Source organism: Eumetopias jubatus, unplaced genomic scaffold, assembly GCF_037043125.1.
Source record: "Eumetopias jubatus isolate StellerSeaLion01/CBP00866 unplaced genomic scaffold, mEumJub1_p1.0 scaffold_7, whole genome shotgun sequence".
In the NCBI taxonomy this organism is placed as follows: domain Eukaryota; kingdom Metazoa; phylum Chordata; class Mammalia; order Carnivora; family Otariidae; genus Eumetopias; species Eumetopias jubatus.
In genome coordinates, this window is record NW_028274813.1 from 81,404,084 (window position 1) to 81,427,168 (window position 23,085).

The 23,085-nt window shown below is 39.0% G+C and overlaps 1 long non-coding RNA gene across 2 annotated transcripts in view; it reads right to left on the reverse strand.

The window, feature by feature from the left end:
- The window catches only part of LOC148163932 (uncharacterized), a 152,918-nt gene that overhangs the window by 103,741 nt on the left and 26,092 nt on the right, over positions 1–23,085 (reverse strand). For both annotated transcript variants that reach the window (XR_015768635.1, XR_015768634.1), the window contains exon 2: positions 3,300–3,418. This is a non-coding gene — a long non-coding RNA (uncharacterized LOC148163932). The remainder of the gene's footprint in view (positions 1–3,299; positions 3,419–23,085) is intronic.

A 23,085-nucleotide genomic window follows, 5' to 3' on the forward strand; every position in this document is an offset into this window, starting at 1 on the left:
CAATGCTTTATGATTAAGAGTCATAATGTTCAAAACCATCAGGGCTAGTAGCATGCTGAAGAAAGTAACAAACAAGTCAGGAACCCTCCTTCCTGATCACCTTTGACTACGGCCCATACTCAATATTCAAGACCTCTGAAGCTACAATAGTAAAAGAAAAAAAATGCTAAAATAATTATTTTACTTATTGACTTAAAAACTGAAAAAAAGATGCCATTGTTGAAAATGTTAGTCTCCGGGAGTATCTTTCCAGACTCTGGAGATTTCTGAATCATAAGTGGGAGCTACTATGATCATGATCTATCATTAGTTTAAAAAGCTGACTCCTTTATTCATTAAATATAAATAACACTATAGAGGACACAATTCTGTATCATAAGATGGACCTTACTAAACATGAGCCCAGTTAGCATTAGTAACTAAATCCTATACCTTCAAGGACTGGCACCATTTTGATCCAGAGTCACAATAATTCCCTCCTTATCTCTATTTCTTTGCATGCATGAATCCTGGAGTTTAACTGCAAAATGGCAGCTGGTACTGCTGTCTTGCCCTATGTAAACACCTTAGAGCTTCAGGGACTGAACATTTATTTGAGCAGCAGGCAGAGTATTCCACATTCCTCTCTTCGATTCCTGTTTTCTCTAGCCTTCATTCTAAACACAGAACCACACTGCAAAGTACATGACCATTTCTATTCTGCTCAGATTTATCTAAACTTATTTACCCCGAGTAACTGACCTCTTTGATCCTGTGTGTTCTCAACTAGCGGTGCTGTGGCAAGCCAAATCTTGCTAGGGTGATAATGCATAATAACATCTGATTGCACTGCTCCTAAAGCACTACATGTATGGTAACAATTTCACTCTTAAAGCAGGCAAGAGAGACAGCTCCTGCTCCACAGAGAGAGCTCCTGCTCTCCATGTGCGCTAGGTAAGAACACTAGTAAAGGAAAGCACTGTCTCTGCTTGCTCTCTCCTTCTAGGAACATTCTCCACCTCTTTCTCCCTCCCAACGCCCCCCCCCCCTCATAAATCAATCCTTTCCTTGATAGGTCTGAGAAATTCCCAGAGAAAAGCTATTATGATTTCTGTTGAGGACAAAGGATCTTGTAGATGTGTGAAGGTGATGAAATATAATCCTTGACCATTGTAATGGGTTGAATAGTATCCCCCCCCAATTCAAGTCCACCTGAAACCTTAAAATGTGACCTTATTTGGAGACAGGGTCTTTGCAGATATAATTAATCAAGGATGGAGATGACATTACATTGGATCGCACTGTAATGGTGTGTGCTCTAAATCTAGTGACTGGCATCCTTGTAAGAAAAGGAGAAGACATAGAAACACACAAAGAGAAGAAGGCCATGCGAAGACGGAGGCAGAGATTGCAGTGATACAGCTACAAGAAACACCAAGGATGGCCAAGAGCCACTAGAAGCTAGAAAGAGGCAAAAAGGGATTCTTCCCTAGGGCCTGTAGAGGAAGCATGGCTCTGACCATCCTTTGATTTCATACTTCTAGCTTCCAGAACTCTTAAATAATGCATATCTGTTATCTTACCTTTGTGTTAATTTGTCACAGCAACTCTAGGAAACTGACACAATCACCTAACCCCTCCTCTGGAGTTTTGGACGCTGCTCTCCTCTAACATTCCACCTGCCTCTGCAATTACCCTTCATTCTCTTCTGCCATCCTTTTCCTCTGCCCACTGCTTAAATTATGGCATTCCCCAGAATTCTGTCCTTGGCCATTTTCTCATCTCAAAGTGCCTGGGCAATCTGGTTCAATTTCATGGTTTTAATTATCACTCTGCCAATAACTCACAAACGCAAAACTCCAATCAGAATTCTCTCTTGAGATTTACTTTTAATATCCTACTTGATAACAAAAACCAATGTCAAAAGGCACAGATTCAAAAATTAATTCACTTTTTAAACCTCTTTTCCATACATTCTTCTCCTCCTTCATTTCTCCTACTCCTTCCTCATCCTTTATTCCCTATTTATTTTCATGCGCCATATTGGTCCAATGACAAAAGCCAGAAATCTTGAGTCATCTAAGAAGTCCCATGTTCCACCCCCAACAGCCCAGTATTTTAGCAAGCCGTTTGTTTTGTCACGTTAAGTTCCCCTGAATTAACTATTTTCCTAAAGCGGGTCCTCATCAACTTTTAATCTTACCTACTTGGAGTAGGTTTCTGTTGATCTCACTGCTCTCCAAACCATTCTGCAGTATTGCAGTCACCATAATATCTCTAACATCCAACTATGATAGCATCACTCCCCTGCTTAGAATCATTCTAGGATTCTGAAATGCCAAAAGGTAGAGTCTCCTTAGAATGGCTTGACTATCTTCATGCCTCATTATTTCCCCAAGCTCCCAATATGGATTTTAGTCACATGAACAATCTGCCATTCTCTAACTATATGCCATACTTTCCAACATTCCCGTGGCTCTGTCCATTCTGTTCTCTTTAAAATACCCTTCCATGAGAGACTCTTAACTATAGAAAACAAACTAAGGGTTGCTGGAAGGGAGGTGGGTGGGGGGATGGGGTAATTGAGTGATGGGCATTAAGGAGGGCATGTGATGTGATAAGCATTGGGTGTTATACACAACCGATGAATTATTGAACTCTACATCTGAAACTAATGCGGTACTATATGTTGGCTAATTGAATTTAAATAAAAATTTTCAAAAATATAATACCATTCCTCTTTACCACACTTATGTGGCTTACTGGGAGACTCTTGATATCTCCCACAAGACTTCTGAGTCTCCAATCTGTTTTAAAAGCCCCTCTGCTGGGTCACTATCACTCCCTCCAGAAGCACTTTCATCACTTACTATTGGTAGTTTTCATTGAGAAGTCTCATGCAACAATAAGTCCATGAGACAGGGACAGTGCTCAATTTATAGCCAATAACAATTTATAGCCAATCCTAGCTTCCAGAACTCTACTAATTTATAGTCAATTTATAGCCAATAACTATTTTAGAAATTATGAGAAATAAAGCTTATACATTAAAAAAATTAACAAATATACAGTATGTGTGTCTGTGTCAATGGATTTTTATTTAAATGTAATGATTTTAAAGGAAGCAGTTAAGATCAAAGTTGTGTAACTGGGATGAATACTGAGAAGAGATAAGACCTGAAGAAAGTCTTAAAGAAACAATGGGACTTACATAATTAGCCTGTGATATTCCGGACAAAATAAAAAAAGCAAGAACATTTTGGCATTGGGATTCAATAAGCTGATGGGTTTAACAGCAATTTGGCAGATAGTTTTGTTACCTTGACACCACTGATGTTGACTGGCTCCACCGAAGTGCCAGGCTGGTATGGCCTAATGCAGTTGCTGAGTCCATGAATGGAGGTGTTGTCCCTGGAGTACTTTTGGTTACAGAAGAAGTCTAAAAAAATAAAGAAAAGGAAACCATTTTCCCAGTGTCCTTGACAATGTTCAGATGAGTCAGGATCCTAAGTCATGATTTCAAATGAAACAGGTAGATGTATGGGACATTCAAGCTATTCCTTAGCATGTTAAATTGCTTCATCCATGAGCCATGGGAAATCAAAGTCAATTAGTATCAGCTGAGAAAGGGACTTGGGCATTGTCTCTGGTGGTTTAACTCGGGTTCCCAAATAGCAGTACTTCAGGTTTTTGCATCCAATTTCATACTTTACTTACTACATTAAGCCTCAAATAGAGCAAAACTTGAATTTCTTTGGACAAAACTGACCAAAACATCCAGTTGTTTGCTGTTGCTTCTCTTGTAAAAAAGCTGTATTTGGAAGCAAACTTGTCTAAAGGATTCGTTAGATGGTCTATTGGATGCCATTTAAAGATGGGTATTGTTAAAAGTATGATATTGTCTTGGACTCCTCTCAAGACACCATCTGATTCAATTACACTTATTCGTACCTTATACAGAGTCCTTTTGTTTGAGTAAAGTTATAGCAAGATTCTGAGGATTTAGGATATGAACAAGGTAATTATCACAAAATTTGCATTTTATGTAAGATAGACTCAAAGGAATACATGTTAAACTACTAAGAGAAGTTGGTAAGGTTGAAGTAGGTTAATTCCCCAGTGAATACATTCTGTAAGGATTTCCATGAATGGGCCAAGGGATCTTAGATGGGCATAACTTTCAACAAGGAGAACACAGACCAAGGAATGAAGCAAAAAGGAATTTTTTTAAAGATTTTATTTATTTATTCAACACAGAGAGAGAGAGTGAGAGCAGGAACACAAGCAGGGGCAGTGGGAGAGGGAGAAGCAGGCTTCCCGCCGAGCAGGGAGCCCGATGTGGGGCTGGATCCCAGGACCCTGGGATCATGACCTGAGCCAAAGGCAGACGCTTAATGACTGAGCCACCCAGGCACCCTGCAAAAAGGAATTTTGCTTCATTTTCCTTTTAATTTTTTTCTGCCTAGAAAGAGCTGAGTCTTCTATTTTTTAAAGACCACATGCTGATTATCTATGTAAGGATTAAGCCAATAGTTCTTATTCTTACTGTAAATATTAGGACCTATAAGAAAGAAACTGAGCGTTCTAGAGGGGAGGGTGGTGGAGGAATGGGTTAGCCTGGTGATGGGTATTAAAGAGGGCACATACTGAATGGAGCACTGGGTGTTATATGCAAACAGTGAATCATGGAACACTATATCAAAAACTAATGATGTAATGTATGGTGATTAACATAATAAAATAAAAATTAAAAAATTAAAAAAAAAGAATTTAGTCTGGTCAATTAACCAACTTAGAAAGTCATTTTCATCCTTGGTTTTCTAATAAGTACCAGCTACAATTCAATCCAGTTGGTCTCAAAGGAAACAACTAATAGACTTTGGTCTGATGGAATTCTGGGGGGAAATATTTGATATGTTCCAAGGGAAATAGGAGGAAGATAATTATTTCAGCTACTGAGATATGATGTATTTCTTACCAATAATTTTGCTGCTGGTGAAAGACTCTTCTGCAACTTAGTTCAATACTTCTACTTGTATGGGTAATTATTATGTATGGTTGGGGGATACTGTCCCTAAGCTGTTAGTATCACATCTCAGCACTCCTCATGGACTCTTATGTACCACTTCCCTTGAAGCTTTTCATCTAATATCATGTCAGCTCTCTTCCCATCCTTCCATCCAACCTCCCTACCACTTACCTATACCACACTTCCTAGTGAAATCTAGGATGCATAGTTCTCTAACCCTCTCTGTAGTTCTACTTCATCTATCATTATTCCCACTTTTCAAAAAAAGAAACTGATCTTGAACATCTCTCTATGTTAAGGCAGAAAAGACTGAAGAAACACTAGACTTCCAGCGGTTACACTGTTAAATCATGAGAAGGAGATTTTTGACATTTTCCCTCAGTTTTATAAAATTATCAAATTGTTTAAATCCTCATAATGTCAGAAAAATCAAAGCAGAACTCATATCAGGTTGCCATTTTTACTATACTTGAGTCCTTTGTTCTCATGCAGAAAATTCTTTTTCCACGGGATCATGTGGGGGAAAGGTCACTGGCTAGCAAAACCCAGACTGTTGCCAATACCTTGAGTTCCAATTATTTTTAACCACTGGGAGTGGGTGGGGGAGACTCAGCGTAGGCATCAATTATGACTGATTAGACTACAAATACTTGGCTGTTCTTACTGTTTTCATCAAAAGAAAGTCTGAACACACAGCATGGTGCAAAGAAGGAGACTTAGACTTCTGGGAAGAGGGAGCATAGGAAGTTAGCTCTAAAAATAATAACACTATCAACATATAAAGCTTTAATTTCTTTATTTTTCTTCTCTGAAGACATAAAGGACATTTAAGAAATGTTTTCTAACTGACTCATATAAGCAATTACCCTGAGATTGGTAAGTATCTCCTATAATGCCAGCTCCTTATTGCTTTTTAACATCATAAGAGGATGTGTATCCATTCAACAAATACATTTTGGATACCCATTGCTTTTTAGACCTTTTGTAGGCATATGTAAAGACTGCCCAAATGGCAGTGGAATAAAGATATGAAGGAGAACCCCAGACACAAAGGAACACATAAAGTTTCTATAAATTTGTAAGCTCAGAAAGGAAATTTTTTAAATTACAGTTTCAGTTTAGAATACTTTTTGTAGTGGGAAACAAATAAGTTTGAGAAAGAAAAACTGGAGGAAGACTTGAAAACTTGGGAGTTGATTTTATTTATCATCTTATGTAGATGAAAACCATTTTTGTTGGTTGAAGATAATAGAAGTGTTACTTGATTTGCTCATTGATGATCATACCCTGTGAAGGCACAGAATAAGATTTGAGAAATTTATTTGTGCAGAGAATTCTGATCCACTCACAATGAAAGATTCCAGTTGAGGACAATTTTATCTTCTGCCAGGAAATGAAGCAAACTATGTGGGACACAGGATGAGTCAAGATGGAAGGATAAGTTTAGTTTCTTTTCCTTGCAAATGTTGAAGTGCTCTCCTGTTGGGAGTTTATTTTCCTCTTCTCTTGAGTCATAATACCAAGGTTTGACTAAGGTTAAGAAACAATAATCTAATTAATACCAACCTTTTTATCCCCTATATCCTATAATACACTTTCCTATGACAATAATCAAAGATAGACCATCACAGGAGGAGTCTTAAAAAAAAGTGATAGCCCTAGGAAGCTGAATTTTTTTTGTTTTTTTTTTTAAGATTTTATTTATTTATTTGACAGAGGGAGAGACAGTGAGAGAGAGAACACAAGCAGGGAGAGCGGGAGAGGGAGAAGCAGGCTTCCCGTTGAGCAAGGAGACCATTGCAGGGCTTGATCCCAGGACCCTGGGATCATGACCTGAGCCGAAGGCAGACACTTAATGACTGAGCCACCCAGGCACCCCTGAATTAAAGACTTTGAAAAGAAATGTTCACTAGAGATAAACACTTTGGTCCCCAGGCCTCACTACTGTGTATGATAATCATGTCTCTGCAGTTGTAAGACGTTTCTTATTTGCTAACACTCTGAATACTCTACTATAAAACCTGGAATTGTTTTTTATTTCTATCAAGTACTGGGGGGGGTAGTTTATCCATTCCACATTTTGGGAAAGGAAAGACTCCTTTTATGCAATTCAGCTAAGAACTCTGGTGTGCCAGGGAGTGGAGCTGTGCATAAGATGAGGAAACTCTACAAGAAAGATCCTAGGGAAGGACCCAAGAAGTGAATAGAGATGCATGGGGTGGTTAAGATGACCCAGCCCCTTTTTGGTTCCTAGGGGGACATGAAGGATCTAGCAACCAGATCTCAAAAAAAAAAAAAAAAAAAAGGCAGAAGAAAGAAAAATCCATGGCATTGCTAACCACTTTGATCCTAGATCCTGAGAAGTTAGCTAGTGCTCATTTTCCCCATTTTATAAGTGAAAAGGCATGAATACTTCAATGGCTTTGGTTTCCCAACATTTCTCCTTTCTGAAGAAGGAGTCAAGCCTGCCAGGAAGTTACTGAGTTGGTCCAATGACCTATTAGATTACAGTCTTTTTTTAGAGCCCTTTAAAAAGTGACAGAGAATTCAAGGTTACCAAAAGCACAGATTATAAATGGCACACGTGGAATCACTCTCCTGACCTCATGAAAAGCAGAGCCTATAAAGTGGGCATGCCAAGAGCCAAAACCCAGGTGTGAACTGATTTCTCAAGAGCATTGTGGAGCAACTTGGGGAGCTTCATCTGTATGTGGAGCCTCAGAGACCAGAACTCCAAATCTGTCTAGGTTCTGGAGAGACTTAGAGGTATACATGCTGCAAAATATAACTTCCTGTCTCTACAGGAAAGAAACTCCTTTAACGGGGCTAATAAAATGAGCTCCTAATGAGGCCTCTCAGACATCAAATAGACAGAGTGAAAACACACTTTGATGAGGTAAGTGTAAGGGGATCAGAAACATCCCCTCACCCCCAAAAGAGTTTCCTTTCAAAGCCATGTGGACTGAAAAGTTAAGGATGCATCATACTTTGCCAAAGCCAAGATATCTGGAGCAAGACTTTGAAGATATTAAAGGATTAACGAGTACCTAATTAGGAACTAGCCAAAGTCACCCAGCCTTTGTGTCCGAGCCAGATTGTAGAGGTTTGACCCCATCCACCACCACACCCCACTTTCTTCAGTAAGCTTCAGTTTTAAAAAGAGCTGTTCTAAAACACCTCTCTAACAAGAAAGTGATTAGGAACAAATTTTTCAATCTTAAAATTTGTGGAGTCACGTAATCCTTTTGAATCTACCCATAATAGTCTGTACACAAGCACACATTCAGAAGTTATGACTCTAAATTAGGAGCTATGGGTTTAACATAATTGAAGAAGATTTAATCTCAGTACTAGGAAGAGTTTCTATGAAACAGAGTTGTGTTTAGGGAGATCGAAGGCAAGTTGTTTCAGAAGCTGGTGAGTGTTCTAGCCCTGGAACTGAGGCTGAGAAATGCCTGAAAGAAATAACAGAGGCCTAATGATATGATATTAACTGACATGACATTCAAATACACTGGCACTTGTATTTGACAACCTCTGCAGTTCCTTCCGATGCTAAGATTCTATCATAAATAAATGAGGGTACAACAGACCACTTTTAATGGATTTCACTCCTCAGGAAGGCATTTTCCAAAGAAATACAAATGGCTAATCAAGACATGGGAAGATGCTTGACATCATTAGCCATCAGAGGAATACAAATAACAACCACATAAGATCGCACCCACAATGGTAACTATAATCAAAAAGACAGATAATGAAAAGTGTTTGTGACGATGTGAAGAAATCACCACTCTCATATACTTCTGGTAGAAATTTAAAACAGTGCAGTTGCTTTGGAAAACAGTCCGGCAGTTCTTCAAAAGCTTAAACATAAATTACCATATGACCTAGCAATTCCACTCCAAGGAATGTAGCCAAGAGAAATGAAAACAAATGTCTATATAAAAACTTGTAAGCAAATGCTCACAGCAGCATTATTCTTAACATCCAAAAAATTGGAAACAACCTAAATGTCTATCAACTGATGAACAAAATGTGGTATTATCAATACAATGGCATATTATTTAAACATATTAAAGAATGAAGTACTGATACCTATGTGGATGAACCTTGAAGACGTCCTGCTAGTGGAAGAAGCCAGCCACAAACTGCACCACATTTTGGTGATAGTACTCATTGTGTGATTCCATTTTAATGAAATGTCAAATAGGCAAATTCATAAGGACAGAAAATAGACTGGTACTGCCAGGGACTATAGACGTTCAGGAGACATGGAAATTGACAGCTAATGGGTAGGGAATTTCTCTTTGGGGTGATGAAAATGCTCTAAATTGATTGTGGTAATGGTTTCACAACTCTATGAATATACTAAAAAACACTGAATTGTAAATACATGAATTGTATGACATGTAAACTCTATCCCTTAAAACTGTCATATATTTAAAAAAAAAAAAAAAAAAAGGTATCCGGAAAACCTGGCAGCAGAAGAGTTTAACAGACCCGTTGGGGCAGGACTCTGATCAGGACTGATGATGAGCCCAGACCTGTGGCATCTGCTGGCTTCAAGCCCTGTCGGGAAGCAGGCTGTCAGAAGAAAGGGGGCAGTGAGATGTGTCTCTGTTGCTCCGCATTTGCCACTCATACTAATCAAACGGAAAGAAGGAAACTCTTCCCTTAGCAGATAGCCCATTCCGGGCTGTCCCTCCCTGTGCCACTCTCAGCTGACAGTTGTATAGTCTGCCACCTAAAACAGGCTGATGAGGGTGGAACCCGTCCAAGAGAACACCCAAAAGCTTGCCTAGACATAGTATTAGCTCAGAAACCGCACTTTTACCTCAGTGGCTTAAGAATTTGATTCATTGGGTAACAGTTTATCTTTGATGATGTACAAATGCATGACTCAATTTTGTGGCTTTTAGCACTTCAGTGCTGGGAATCCACTGAAGTCCATTTTACTTATTCCAGAGACAGCCCTGGACTTCTGCCCAAACTTCTTCCTTCTTCCTGGCTCCCATAATAGGGAATTTCTTGTATGTTGGTCTTTCAGGAGAGGTGCTGAGATGCTATCATTTCACTGGTATAGCTCTAGTTTTTTGAGGCCAAATCAAAAATTGAGTTTTGGCCTTTTGAATCTTTTATTAAATTACAAATATCAATGATCAAATAATAGCTTTATCTAGGATTTTCAAGAATGGAAAATAGGTTTAAAAACATAATCCAAGGGGTGCCTTGGTGGCTCAGTTGTTAAGCGTCTGCCTTCGGCTCAGGTCATGGTCCCAGGGTCCTGGGATCGAGCCCCACATCGCTTCGGGCTCCCTGCTCAGTAGGAAGCCTACTTCTCCCTCTCCCACACCCCCTGCTTATATTCCCTCTCTCGCTGTGTCTCTCTCTGTCAAATAAATAAATAAATAATATTAAAAAAACAAAAAACATAATCCAATTTCCCCTCAAACTTAACCTTGCTAAGATCAGAGTGAAGTCAATGGATTTTGCTAGTAGGGATGCAACAAGTAGTTGACAAGACACCTTGTTAGGATCTGGTCTTCAGGGCTGTAGATCTACAGCCTCAAGGAACCTGAATTCTCTTTTGTCCACCAGCCTGCAGGCACAAATAATTCACACTGACATTGTGACCCAAAAGCTGCAGGCTTTTTGCCTTCACTCACATAATTTTAAGAACTTGGTCCTTTGAAAAGCCCTGCAATGTATTTCTGGCCTTCTCCAAAAAGCCTCACATGTGTTCAAGCAGGCCCTACACATGCTGCTGTTTCCGCTAGGCCTCTGCTCATGATCTCCTGACTACCTGGGCAATTGCTGCATCCACTGAGCTCTCACTCTGTCTACCAGCAGCACACCTGCCAAAGAACGCTGGCTAGCTTTGGGAGCTGTTTCCCACTGCTCAAAGCACCAACAGAGCCCGGTACCCCTTTCAGCCCTCATGATGGTCCATATGGAAGTGTTTTCCCATTCCCAGGACTATGTGAGATACCAGAATATATCTCTCCCAACATTGTCTCTCACTAAACTCACAAGTATCTGTGCACAAACCTTCATGTAGGTACTTCAGGCAAAGTGAACCAAAACCCAATCCAGACCCAACATTTCCAAGTCATAGTCATACATCCCTACAAAGCTCTCTGTATTTTTCAGGCTAAGCCAAAGTCAACTTATCTTCTTTAAACATATCTAACAAGGCACCTGGGTGGCATAGTCAGTTGGGTGTCCAACTCTTGGTTTTGGCCTGGGTCATGATCTCAGGGTCATGAGATCAAGACCTGTGTGGTGAGATCAATAGGGTTCCTCACCCAGCACAGAGTCTGCCTGGGATTCTCTCTCTCCCTCTCCCTTTGACTCTCCCTACCCACCCCCCACTACTCACCCTCTCTCAAATCAATAAATCTTAAGAAAAATAAACTTATCTAAAATTTAATTGGTGCTAATCAAATCCAAGAGACTTGAATACAAAAAAGTCTCATTTTCAATGTATTAGTTTAAAAGGAAAAAGTGTTACCAAGTTGGTATTCTCTCTCTTTCACCTAAGAAAAAGATAGTTTGGCGGGCAAGCCTTCATTTTTTTTTTTTATTATGTTATGTTACTCACCATACATTACATCATTAGTTTTTGATGTAGTGTTCCATGATTCATTGTTTGTGTATAACACCCAGTGCTCCACGCAGAACGTGCCCTCTTTAATACCCATCACCGGGCTAACCCATCCCCCCACCCCCCTCCCCTCTAGAACCCTCAGTTTGTTTTTCAGAGTCCATCGTCTCTCTTGGTTCGTCTCCCCCTCCGATTTACTCCCCTTCATTCTTCCCCTCCTGCTATCTTTTTTTTTTCTTAACATATATTGCATTATTTGTTTCAGAAGTACAGATCTGTGATTCAACAGTCTTGCACAATTCACAGCGCTCACCATAGCACATACCCTCCCCAATGTCTATCACCCAGCCACCCCATCCCTCCCACCCCCCACCACTCCAGCAACCCTCAGTTTGTTTCCTGAGATTAAGACTTCCTCATATCAGTGAGGTCATATGATACATGTCTTTCTCTGATTGATTTATTTTGCTCAGCATAACACTCTCCAGTTCCATCCACATCGTTGCAAATGGCAAGATTTCATTTTTTGATGGCTGCATAATATTCCATTGTGTATATATACCACTTCTTCTTTATCCATTCATCTGTTGATGGACATCTTGGCTCTTTCCAGTTTGGCTATTGTGGACATTGCTGCTATAAACATCAGGGTGCATGTACCCCTTCAGGTCCCTACATTTGTATCTTTGGGGTAAATACCCAGTAGCAGGCAAGCTTTCAGAAGAATTATTGGTGAAACGCTAAGAGTGAAGAATGGTTGAGACCAATAAAATACAGAAGCCTTTGCTCATGTATTTAAATTAGATTTTCCAAGTTTCTACTAGCCAAGTGTTTACAAACCAGTAGTACAGATCTCATCCTTTAAATTGAGTTGACTTTTGCTAATCTTAGTTGCAAAGAAATGCTCAAATTCTATTGTACCTTAGCTTCTTACCCTTCTTAAATCATAATCCTTCCCAGATTCGGGACTTAAAATAGAGAAAAGTTCTGAATTTAACAAGTAAGGTTTTGATAATCCCTTATTAATTAGGTTCTCTTCGTAGATTTCTGTATAATAAGACTTTATAGGAGTTGCCACTTTTATCTCTACTTATGTAACAGGATATTAAAATGGGACTCTTGGTTTTTCAGCTTTTTAAATGATACAAAAACCAAGAATGATAAAAGAAGTGCTGGATCCCCGCTTTTTCCATGTTCTAGAGTCAGGTGCTAAACCATCTAGGGAGAACAAGCTAAGAGATCATAAAAGCAGTTCTACCAAAATCAGCCCATCACCCACTTCTTCGCCACAAAGGAGAGGTTGAAGAGGTGTCTAAAGGAGAATGCTGTGGAAAGGTTTATGGTGTGCTGTGATGTCCATCCCTCCTGTGGGGAGGGGAAGGAAAGTCCTTTCTCTTATCTCAAGTCACCTGAAGAGAAGCTTAAAGAGAACCATGTGTAGAACCTGACATGTATCCCTTGAAGTCTGAGGACATAGGAACTGTATCCAGCTTTAACTTGGAAATTTCTAAATATAAGAGGCTGTGGCTATGGCTACCCTTGCAGAGAGTAGAAGTGGTTGCCATGGGAAGAGCCTGCCCTTCTAGTTTGATATCCTCCATGTGCCAGATATGGACTCTGAAAAGAAGAGCAAAATTGGGTCATATTGAGAGAGAGAGGCCAAGAAGTTTGCCTGGCTGGTAAAGTGACCCCAACAGAGGAGGGAACGATCAGGAACCAGGAATGGAGAGCAGCTTATAAATAACCCTTCGGAGGCATTGCTTTAATCACAGGAACTGTGGCTCGAAAGTCCCAGTGATGAGGTGGGGTTTTTATAAAATCCACAAACACATCAATGAGAGAGACAGCCTTGGACATCTGCCAAAACAGGAGTTACCAGAAAATCTAAGGAACCTGTCCAAGGTTTCATCTGGAGTGGGGAGAACAAGTTGAGAGGGTAATTGAAATAGGCAATAATGAGAAATAACAGTCACCGTTATTCAGTTAACACAGTGGTTACTGTGTTCAGAAACTTTACATGTATTAGTCCATAAAACTGCTTTCTACTTGTTCTCTAGCAATGTTCAATAAACCAGTTACACTTATTTCCTATCATTTCCACATCTAACAAATATACATTAAATACCCATAATGCACCACTTTAATGCTGAAAATGTAGTGGTGAACAAAATAGATATTTTAATGAGAGAGACAACATCCAAGCAGACAAATAAGAACGAATTGTGGTAAGTGTTGTAAGACAATTAACCTGGTGCAGCAATGGAGTAACTAAAGAAAGTCAACTCAGACCATTGTCTAAAGGAACTTATGAACATCAGTGTGTGATTCAACTTCAGTTACCTCATCGAGTTAGCCACAGAATTCCATCATAGGAAGGGAACCATCAATCACAGAGCTCATCTGGGTCAAAAGATTCTGTCATTACATATGTTAACATACCTGAAAGTCCACCTTTCACCCTAACACTGGCCAACCATAGCAGAGAGGACTGTTCTTTAATGTTGTTTCTATTCTTTACTGAGACCCAACCGAGGTGTGAACTTCAGCTTTACACTCTTTTTATCAATCAAAATACCAGTGAACTATAAGCTTCCAATAACTTTTAATAACAAGAGGCTAGGCTGGGCAAAGGAATCTAGCATTTTAGAATATGTGTCTTGGAATCTTGCTAAGAAGCAAAAACGACGGTTAAATACGCCTTCTCCCCTGTTCTTGTCAGGTTATGTGTTTCAAAAATCCACTGGAGGATCCTCAAAACCAGAAGCCCCTTGTGAGGACTTGGAGACTTGACATTATTCCCTCTGTTCCTTCTAAGTCTTATATGATCAGTGTCCCTCTTCATATTCATTTCATTTTTTTTTTCTACACTGGTCACTGCCTCTGTCCACTCATACCTTCTGCTTGGTGATTTGTTTCTAGGTTATTCTCTATTGTGGTCCTATCTCAACTCTGCATGTGCTTAAGGCTTCAGTTCCCATTCTTAGTTACTGTATCACTGCAGTTCAAAGATGTCATTGATTGTGTTACTGTATATATTATATGTTTTTAAAATTATACAGTGACATATATATAATATGATATTATATAATTATATATTATATAATTTTAATAAAACCTAGTAGGGAGAGAAGGAAATATAACACATTAGATATATATAGAGATTGTGTGACATCCTATTTTCAGATATGTAAAATGCAAGGAGGGAGATGAGCACCCTCCGAGAATAAAAAAAGTAGAGTGACTGCTAATTTGGGCAGCAGCTGATTAGGGCTGCTCATCTTCTATACCAACTGAATTATGATAAAGTGCTGGTCAGCCTGGGGCCTGCTACTAGCTTTGGTGCTCATCCTTGGTCCAGTCAGCTGTGGCTCTACCCAGAGGCTGAATGGCTCCTAACACAGTGGCTTGAGCTGCTGTCTCTGTGAGAACTGTGGCATGGCAGCTCTCCTACAAGATGCTGGGAGTAGGTAAGAACTGACTTGCCAAGTGTCATTAAAAAAGAAGAATGGTCAACCCCCATTGTCCTGCACTCTAGTATTTTTTCTATCTTACCAACACAATGCTGTTTCCAGACTATGAAATCATAGCCCTATTACAACATGGGAAATCACGCCCACATTTGGTCAGTTCTTGTCCCTTATGTCATTTGTTTAGCCTACTGTCTTTGAAGCCTAAGCTAGTATAAAAAAGAAAAGCCTGCATAATCCATACCAGATTGACTTAAATTTCCAAGGAATATTTAACTCTCTCTGAATTGTGAAGTCACATAACACTGATGTCATTTTTCAAGCATGGTCACGGCCTTAGAAGACCTGAGGGTGTCAAAGTGGGAAAGGTTCAAGGTCTTTTCCCTGCTGCCATTCGACGAACAATTCTCATTTTCCTTTAGAAAAATCAGCCCTGAGACTGCCAAGAGGCTGCTGTCAGATGTAGTTTATAGTAAACAGATGGCTGGTCTGTAATTAAATGCTTGTCCGTGACTGGGCCCTGTGCATTGTGAATGGTGCAGGAGGTTTTGCCAGTAATGAGTGTGGACCACTTCCAGGATGAAGGTCAAGAAAGGAAAAGTGTTATGTGGGCTTTCACATGAGATCACTAGAGAGATGACCAGTATCTGACCTATTGATTGTTGACAAAACCCAGTGGAAAGGAGTGCTGAATTATTCGAACACTAGTGGATCGAGAAATGGGGGACTTCTTTACATGGGTAAGCAGGAGAGATAAACATTTAAGGTGTGTTTCAGGCTCAGACACAGAACACACACTTTGAAATGGAGTAACACTGGTGTCTATATCAACACACTGCTTTGACACAACTAATTTTTTTAAAGTAAATTTAGAATGTCTGGGACATGGATTTCTTTCCATTTACATGCAACCAAATAGCTCATATGGACAACTAAGCATTTCCTTTTTCAGCTGAAGGTTTAAAAACATTTAGAAACAGCTTTAAAATTTTGATGATAGAGAAATCCTCAGATGCCACAGAACTACCTTTTGGTTGGTGTTGGCTGAACTACTACAAAGAACAGAGATTCCCTCAGATTACAGTAATGAGAGGACACAAGCAGAATCCAGAGCTTGTGTCTTAGCTCTAGCTCCTTGACAAATTATAACATAAAGCTGTTACTTCCCCCACATTTATAAATTATAGTACAAGTTTGTGTACAGAAAATAGAAATAATGACTTTTGTAGTTAGGGGCCTAAAACTGTATGTGCAGTTTAAAATGTCCTAATATGTCTAAAAGGAGAAATTAGAGGTAAGATTGGTTCTCAGATCTGTCCAAAGTCGTAGGGCCAGGCTTGCAAGCCCCAGATAATAGTTTACCTCCAACTAAGCCAAATGAGAACAGGTCCTTTCACCTTTCAGTGGCCAGCAGGGCAGCTGTGAGCCAGGACTGGTGGGCTTGTATTCACATAGCTGATCCTATGGCTGGAGCCTGCCTGCCTCCTGCCTGATCACTGGCCTGTAGACAGTCTGCCCAGGCAACATGCCTCACTACCTGTCCTTCATAGTGTCCCTTTCTCAGTCACATGGGTTACACTGAGCTGCTGCTAAAATGTTTGCATCTGAGCAAATGCAGAAGTGATTGTGAACTGTTTTTATTGGCAATGTTTTTTCTAACCCTCCTCCCCAGTAGAGTGAACGAAGACTCTCGAGACAAAAACTCAGTGAGGTTTGGAAGATTACCTGAATGGGGCGGGGGGGCGGGGTGGGGAAGCAACACAGGGAGTAATAGCTCTGGCTTCTGGGCAGGCTGGCCTATAAAAGCTTACTGGAAAATATGCTTAACCAATGAAAACCAAAGAGGGGAGAATCTCCAAGCTAACTGCAGCTTATTGCTTTCCTGTTCCTCTTTCTCTTTTGTTTACACCAAATCAAATGTCTAACAGCAGTCGATTTGTCTTTTTGGGAAAAAGAACCAGATAACTCAGCTGATTTAAAAAGACTGAGCATGCTCACTCCCACTGTTCCTAACACCCACACCAATGCATTCATAGAGACCGCTTCCCAGGGAGGGCTGCAAACAAGCAGGTGTCATGTGCCTGAGTGCAGTGGGTGCTTTTCAGTCCAGGATTCTGGAAAGGTCCTAAAGAAGGAGATGGTAGGTAAGCAACAGAGGGTGACTGAAATGCTATTGGAGGAGCCAGACCCTCGAAATATCCTGGGGACAGAAGGACCCTAATATAGCCCAAAGTCCAGGGACTCTGAAAGCAAAGCAAACTCACCAAGTGCAGTGTCCTATGAGGACTTTAACCCGAAAAGTGAACTGAGCTTGGGCAGGTCAATCACACTTTGGACAGCATATTTATACACAGCTATTTCTGTAACTGGAATTGAGAGCAGACATGAGTATTCCAGTTTACTTGAGTTCCTGTGCCCTCAAGCACACATACTATCACACATATTTATGTGTTCTGCATGATGTGTGTGCTGGGGGATGTGGCATAGTCGTATATGGACAGAGAAGCCATCCTGATTTTCCTTTCTAGCCTTTCAGCACATCTCCTTCAGGGTCCACTCATTAATTCCTAAACCCTTAGGATTGGCATTTGTATGGCTCCACAGGAATTCTCTCTGGCAACAAGTTGAAATAGACAGTTGAAATAGACATTTTCAGGTTCTACCTGAAGGTTCAGAGTTAGCAGGGTTAGGTTATACCCTGGGAATCTGTATCTTTACAATCTCCCCAGGTGATCCTGATGCCTTGTTTGAAAAGCAAGGGTCTGAAAAGTGAAAAAATACACATAGAGAAGTTCCTTGGAAATATTTATTTTACTATTTCCCCAGACCAGAGATTGCTCAAGTCTAATTTATTTGACCAAACTTATTTAAATAGAGACACACTTTCCAGATAGCTACATCTAGTCAAAAGAATGGTATTACAAAACAAATAGGGTCAGATTTTCAAATTTAGAGGCTCACAAATCTCTTCTTTTAGACTTTTTCTTTTGATAATGATCTATTCCAGGTAACTATGTTTCTAAAGTGGCCTAGGTATTTATTTTGAGCTGTTATAAAGAGTTTGGAATGACTATACTCTGTAAATAATAATGGTTTTACTTAAGCAGAGATGATGCTGAATAGACAGAGACCACCTGGCTTTCACTCCACCAACTGTTGTTTTGTTTTGTTTTTATTAAGTATCTACAAATGGTTTTTATAATATAAACTTCTATTTGTCTTTGCTCCTAATAACCTTTCAAAATACATTAGATGTCTTTTGGCATTAAAAAGTGCCTTCTGCAGAATTACAGAACTATTGATCATCCAGAGAATCATGAAAACAAAGGAAATGGGGATCTAAACAGTAAGGTTCCATAAAATCCAACTGGACATATGAAAATAAATGCATGGGAAAGCAGATGGAAGCCAATAGTGGGTCCAGGGAAATGTAGCAGCCTGCAGGTATGCATGAGTGGGTAAGAACTTTTAGAAAGGAATGATGTTCTTACTAAGAGATATTTTTTTTTGCAAAATAATTTAAATTGAGCAATGCGCCTGCTTAATTTCTCCTTTGCTTCATAAGAGATATTTTCCCAGTCATTATTTGTTTCTATCCACTCTATCCTTCTCTATGTCTCTGCATTGGAGTGTGTGTGCGTGTGTGTGTGTGTGTGTGTGCGTGTGTGATGAAGTAAGATAAAAGAAAGCAGGGATTCCTCTAGAATGCCTTAGATTGGGTATTAGAAAACCCAAAAGAGAAAAATAATTTTTGTTTTATAGAAGACAAGTAACATTTTCCACAGTATTAAAGTGAATATAGGAATTTTAATACATCATTTGATATTATTTCTCTTGGTTACATATAATGCCTCACTCTGATTTATGGTAACCTCAACAAATCCAAATCCTGAGTCTGTTTTTTTCAGAACTACTGATCAGCTCTTATGACAAAAACAGTGCATGAGCCAAATATTAGAAACAAAATAAGATGATGTTATTGTTCATTATGCTAACTACAAAGGAAAAAAAGAAAAGATCGCTAGATTGCTAACAACAGGCATTGGTTACTGAAGCCACACAGCACTACCCAAACCAAGAGGGGGCAGTGTTGTGAAGGGGGAAAGGGAGGTGAATACTAGAGGAAGAAAAATTAAAAAGAGAGATAGAGGGGCACCTGGGTGGCTCAATTGGTTAAGCATCCAACTCCTGATTTCAGCTCAGGTCATGATTTCAGGGTCATGAGATTGAGCCCCACGTGGGGCCCCGTGTCAGGCACCGCTCTCCCTCTCCTTCTGCCACACCACCCCACTCTGCCCCCCCACTCTCTTTCTCTAAAATAAATATATAAATCTTAAAAAAAGAGAGAGAAGAGAGATAGTAAGGGCAATCATTAGAAAACAGAAGCGGTATAGATTAGAAAAGAGGCAACGAACCAGAGATACTTTGACAATGATGGGACAAAGGTGACAAATGACTTGGAAGGTGGGGTGGAGCTGAAGAAAATTAGAAGCTCCACCCTGAGAGGCAAGCCAGCACTCAGTAGGACCCCTGTGCCATATATAAAGTATGGCTGAATTAGGAATAAGATTGAGGAAGGGAATAATTAAGAATGTGATTTATGGTGGATTTGGAATTCAAAGGACTTACTTCTGTATTCTCTACATTATTACATTTTAACACAGTACGATAACTCAAAACAAGTTGAATATATTAGTGGACTCATGTTTAAAAGATGCCATCTATATGACAAAGTCCTAGAGATCTATTGCATAGCTTAGGTGTATAGTTAATAATACTATTATATATTCTTCAAAATAACATAAGGCCTTATGTTAAATGTTTCTTTCACAAAAAAATTAATAACAAACAGAGTTAGAAGGAATGGGTATGTTTATGGCATATATTGTGGTGATGGTTTCATGGATGTCTACTTATCTCCAAACTCATTAAGATGCATATACCAAATATGAACAGCTTTTTGTGTGTCAGTTATACCTCATTAAAGTGCCTTAAAAATACAAAATTTAAAAATTAAAGGGAAAGATGTGATCTATAGAGCAATATTTTACAAAACTGGCAGAAACATAGATGTTTGCGGGGAATCGGAAAATCCTTGCCTCTTTCATAGCCACGCCTTTAAAATGTGGGATCTATAAAATACACAGGCTTCTTAAAAATACTCCTACATGACAATATGAATGCCAGAGATACACTCCTTAAGTCTTCTGTCCTGTTAATAAGATAACATGCTTATCTGGAATTCTAGACAGACTAAATTGAAAGCTGAGATCCTGAACCAGTAAAACTTCAAATCCTAAATTATGTGGTGACATCTCATGTGAATGGGTTGATGTTTTAGGGACTTTGTTAGTAGTTCAGCTGTGGGTTTTCATCCATATTTTAGAGTTTGGCCAACTCTCTCCTCTCAAAATTATGTGGGTTCTTATTTATTCATTTATTCATTCATTCACTCATTCATTCATTCATTCATTTATTTACTGTTAACCACCATCACTCAAACTAGGGGTTATTTATTGTTCTTAACTAATATGATAATTACCTCAACAGAATCACTATATGTGTCAGCAGAGATTGGTTATAGTTTGCAATATATTTGGTTTAGTGTCTTGCATTAATTCACCATATTTTTACCTTTGAAATTTAGTGATTAATGAATCTGTATTCCCTAATCCCTTCCATACACCCAAGACAAGGAGTTGGTAGTAAGTGCTTTGATGGAAAGTGGCATGTAAATCTTTAAGGGGGAGGTAGGTGAGGTATTTCTACACAAGTGGAATGATGTTACAGAAAACAGCACATTAATTATACTTCCAGCTGTCTCAAGCAATAAGGCAGTGGTGGAAAAAATTATAAGCTGGGTGTGCAGGAGGAAACTGAGAAATTAGCTTGTGTCATTTGCAACATCAGCGGGTTTTACAAGAAGTCATGGGGGCAAGAAATTAAGATTATCAAGGAAGAGAGAGGAAATAAAATATACTGACACTTTAAAACATTTTTCCAGTATCCCTTTGGATGGCAAGAAAATGCTATTTCCCTGGTTTCAAAAAATGAGCGCCCACATCTTAGGTATTTTGAGTGGCAGATGCCAAGGTTTCTGTGGTATGTACACTGCTGAGTATTTAATATTTATCTGTGGACAACTTCAAGGACCTCCTTGAAGACCCTTTTTAAACAGACCAAACAGCATACAATAAGGACTGTTCTGAATACACGCTAGATATGGAAGAGGTAGATATAGAGAAACTTCCTGGGTAATCCCAGATATACACAAACTATCAGGTTGCCACCATACTCTCTTGGCCAAGCCACGTGTAATAATAATAAAAACAATAACAACAACAACAATTACAACATAATAGATAAAATGTATTGAGCATTCATTATTTATCAGGCAGGATGCTACCTGCTTTACATGCATTGTCATTTAATTCTTATAGCAACCTTAAAGGCAGATATTATCATTATGGCAATTTTACATATGGGGAAATTGAGGCTTTGGAGAGTACTAAGTAATGTGGCCTTTCAATAATAACGGATGCAGCCAGTAGAAGCCAGGATCGCAGGACTCTAAGACCAGGGTATTAGCTACCAGATTCCACTGCATTTATATAATAGCATGTACCAGACAATTAGCCAGGGCATTTAAAATCTGTAAAACATTGATGAAAGAAATTGAAGACAACACAAACAAATGAAAAGGTATTCCATGCTCATGGATTGGAAGAATCAATAATGTTAAAACGTCCACACAAACAAAGCAATGTACAGATTTAATACAATCCCTATCAAAATACCAATAATATTTTTTCACAGAACTAAAACAAACAATCCTAATATTTGTATGGAACCACAAAAGACCCGAATAGCCAAAGCAATTTTGAAAAAAACAAAACAAAAACAAAGCTAGAGGCATCCCAATTCCAGATTTCAAGTTATACTACAAAGCTATAGTGCTGGTACTATAGTGATATAGCATGGTACTGACGCAAAAATAGACATACAGATCAATAGAAAAGAATAAAAAAACCGAGAAATAAACCCACAATTATATGGTCAATTAATCTTTGACAAAGCAGAAAAGAATATCCAATGGGAAAAAGACAGTCTCCTCAACAGATGGTGCCAGGAAAACTGGTCAGCAACATGCAAAAGAATGAAACTGGACCACTTTCTTAGACCATATACAAAAATAAACTCAAAATGGATTAAGGACCCAAATATGAGATCCTAAGCCATAAAAATCCTAGAAGAGTGCACAGGTAGTAACTTCTCTGACATTGCATAGCAACATTTTTCTAGATATGTCTCCCAAGGCAAGGGATACAAAAACAAAAATAAACTATTGGGACTACATCAAAATAAAAAGCTTCTGCATAGCAAAGAAAACAACCAACAAAACTAAAAGACAGCTTACTGAATGGGAGAAGATATTTACAAATGACATATCTGCTAAAGGGTTAGTACCCAAAATATATAAAGAATTTATGTTAAAAAATCAAATAATCCAATTAAAAATGGGCAGAAAAAATGAACAGAATTTCTCCAAAGAAGACATCCAGATGGCCAACAGACACATGAAAAGATGCTCAACATCACTCATCATCAGGAAAATGCAAACCAAATCCAAAATGAGATATCATCTCACACCTGTCAGAATGGCTAAAAGCAAAAACACAAGGAACAATAAGTGTTGACAAGCAAGTGGAGAAAAAGGAATCCTTATGAACTACTGGTGACTATGAACTATGACCTATGCAAACTGGTGCAGCCACTATGGAAAACAATATGGAAGTTCCTCAAAAAATTAAAAATAGAACTACCATATTCTCCAGTAATTCCATTATTGAGTACTTATCCAAAGAATATGAAAACACTAATTCAAAAGGACATATGTACCCCTATGTTTACTGCAACATTAGTTACAATAGCCAAATTATGGAAGCAGCCCAAATGTCCATCAATAGATGATTGAATAAAGGAGATGTGGTGTATATATATAA